The 2,947-nt window shown below is 35.9% G+C and overlaps 1 non-coding gene across 1 annotated transcript; it reads left to right on the forward strand.

Moving 5' to 3' along the window:
- The first annotated feature begins 219 nt into the window (after positions 1–219).
- On the forward strand, positions 220–429 carry LOC115067252. Its single transcript, XR_003846679.1, has one exon. It is a non-coding gene; the product is annotated as a small nucleolar RNA SNORA73 family (small nucleolar RNA).
- The last annotated feature ends 2,518 nt before the right edge of the window (positions 430–2,947 follow it).

Raw genomic sequence — 2,947 nt, forward strand, 5'->3', positions numbered from 1 at the left:
CTTGTACTTTGAGTCAATCTCTACATAACTCTATCAAAATAAACTATTTGGATATTTATGCTAATAAAGAGATATTTATTTTCAAGAAATTATATGAGTACTATTAAACTACAAATATTGCAAATATAAAACGTGTAATATGAACATTTAAAGTAATGCTTTACATTTATTTTATTCATTAATGCTACAAAATAATTTGGCTTACAGAGTGCAACATGACTATGGATATTCTCAGTTACTTTTTTTGCTTTTTTAAAGACAAGGTCTTTCCTAGTTGTTCATGGGAACATAGGCTCTGTCCCATGACATACAGTCCCTTTTCACAACACTGGAGATGAAGCTGGGCTTTGAGTCTGTGCTTGCTTATTCCCCAACTTCTCGGAGTACTGTGGACAATGACTGAGGAGAGAATCCATGCAGGAAACTGTCTTAAATAACTCAGTCTTGGAGTAAATGCTACATGTTTTTTAAATGTGTTCTACTAATTGATAAATACCTGGATTTGCAGAACAAATTCACAATTCCAAATAACTCACTCACTCAGGAAAAAAGGTGGTCCACACAACCTCTGCATTCACCTAATGCTTGATTTGAGGGTCTTCAATTAGGAACAATTTGGCGAAGTTTGGTTTTGTTTTGGCAGTACTGGGAATGGACCCAGGACCTCATGCATGTTAAGCAAGAACACTACCAAACTATCCTCAACTTGGTAAAATAATTTTTAAGGAACCTCTTGAAATGTGAGTTTGAAAAGTATGGGCACATCTGTCTCATTTTTGGGGAAACAGGTGTCCCTGTATTGTGTAGGAGTTTGGTCTCAGCCCTCCTGAGTGCTTCAATTAGACATGTGACCAGCTCATCTTTATTAAAATGAATATTTAGGGATTGGCAATGTAGCTCAGTAAAATTCTTATATAGCACGTGTAAGACCCTTGATTTGACCCCCAGCCCACATAAATCATGCATGGTGATTCATCCCTCTAATCATAGCTGGAAGATCACCAGGGGTTCAAGGCCACCCTGAGCTACAGAATGAAAATCTTGTCTCTAAAACACTTGTTTGAGGGGCTGGAAAGATGGCTCATTGGTTAAGAACACTTGCTATTCTTCCAGAGGACTGAAGTTCAATTCCTAGAACCCACATGGTGACTAATAACTGTCCGAAACTCCAATTCCAGGGGATCCAACACCCTCTTCTCGCCTCTGTGGCATTGCATGCAAATGGTGCACCTACATACATTGCAGACAAAACACTCATACACATAAAATAATAAACTGTAAATAAATAAACAAAAAATTTTAAAACTTGTTTGTGCTTTGTCCCACAAAGATTTGTCATGGACCTAACAAATCTGAGATCAAGCAGTTATTTGTATGGATTAAAATAAAGATGATAGTAATTGCCTAAAGAAAAAAAGAGTCAAGTTCTTGTTATGTCACTCAGACTGGCTTTAAACGCTTAATCCTCCTACCTCAACCTCCTCAGTGAGGAGATTTCAGACATACAACCACCACACCCAGCTTCCATTTCTTTTTTGAAGTCAAACCATTTTATTCAGAGGCTTGAGGTTGGGAAGAGGCACACAAGGCCCATGTGATCTACAGGGCAGAGCTCCTGATTGCATTATCACTAAAAGCTTCAATTACTTCTTCAAGTTATAGTTCAGCTCTTTATAGTGCAAATACTTGATTATAGTTGCCATGATTGAAAACAATCTTTTATAAAGACACAGATGCAAAGAGCATATAAGCATGACTGGACACGTTTACTGCAAGGATATACTTGTTTTTTTGTTTTGTTTTGTTTTTCTTTTTCTTTCTTTTTTTTTTTTGAGACAGAATCTCCCTGTCTCCAGCTGACCTGGAACTCACTATGTAAAGCAAGCTGGCCTGGATCTCACAGATATCTCTGCTTCTGCCTCCCAAGTGCTGGAATCAAAGGCATGCACCACCACACCCAGCTAATGAAAGTATATTTTTATTGAAATCAGGCTAGGTAAATTTTCTACCTCTATGATATCAATCATAGCCTTAAATTTCTTGTATTTTAAACAATTACATACAAAATACTAACGTTTTCACTGATAGACTTTAAGCAAGTAAGAAAATTCTGTTTCTACATTTTAAAGCATAAAAATATGGCAGTTTTTACATGTTAAGTATATCTTTTCTAGCAATAAAATCGCATTGTGTTGGAAATCAAAATGCTCTCAATATTCTTCTAAAGACATCGTTTTACCACGTACTGTTAAATACCACCGTGACATGAAGGAATAGATTCCATGCATTTGTCTTACATTTTGAAAATTAAATAACATATGATAAAAAGTCACAAAATCCCTAGCTTGTCAAGAATGGTGATGAGTGTCTGTAATCCAGCACTCAAGGGGCTGAGGAGGAGGATTGTGTGAGGCCAGCCTGGGTTACAATATTCCAAGACTCTGCTCTTTCCCCAAACCTCTAACTCATCTTTATATTTTTTGTTTCACACAATTTATTACAATACACAAAATCTATATATACAAACTTTGTATATATAAAGACTTTTATTCATTTTATATGTCCTTAAAATATTATATAGCATTTTCATTATATGAAAGTTTTATTTTATAAATTGAACCATACTGCTAGTAGAATCTGGCATTTCCAAGTTCCAGTTCTTTGCTAAATGGAGGCTACATTTCAAGTGCACAGTAAATTATCAGTCAATATATGTTGAGTGCTTGCTATGTACTGGAGTTTAAGCACTTAAATCTATTAAAAATCATCTAATCTTCGCAGCTATCCTTCAAGTGGATAAAATCATTATCTGTATTTCATAGGTAAGGAAACTGAGGTGCAGAACAAGCAGATGCTGTTGTTGGATATTGTAGTGGTTTGAATGAGAATTTTCCCCCATAGGCTCAAGGAATTGAACACTTGGTATATGGTCCCCAGTTGGTGGCAT

Source organism: Nannospalax galili, unplaced genomic scaffold (assembly GCF_000622305.1).
Source record: "Nannospalax galili isolate Female #2095 unplaced genomic scaffold, S.galili_v1.0 scaffold43, whole genome shotgun sequence".
Taxonomy (NCBI): domain Eukaryota; kingdom Metazoa; phylum Chordata; class Mammalia; order Rodentia; family Spalacidae; genus Nannospalax; species Nannospalax galili.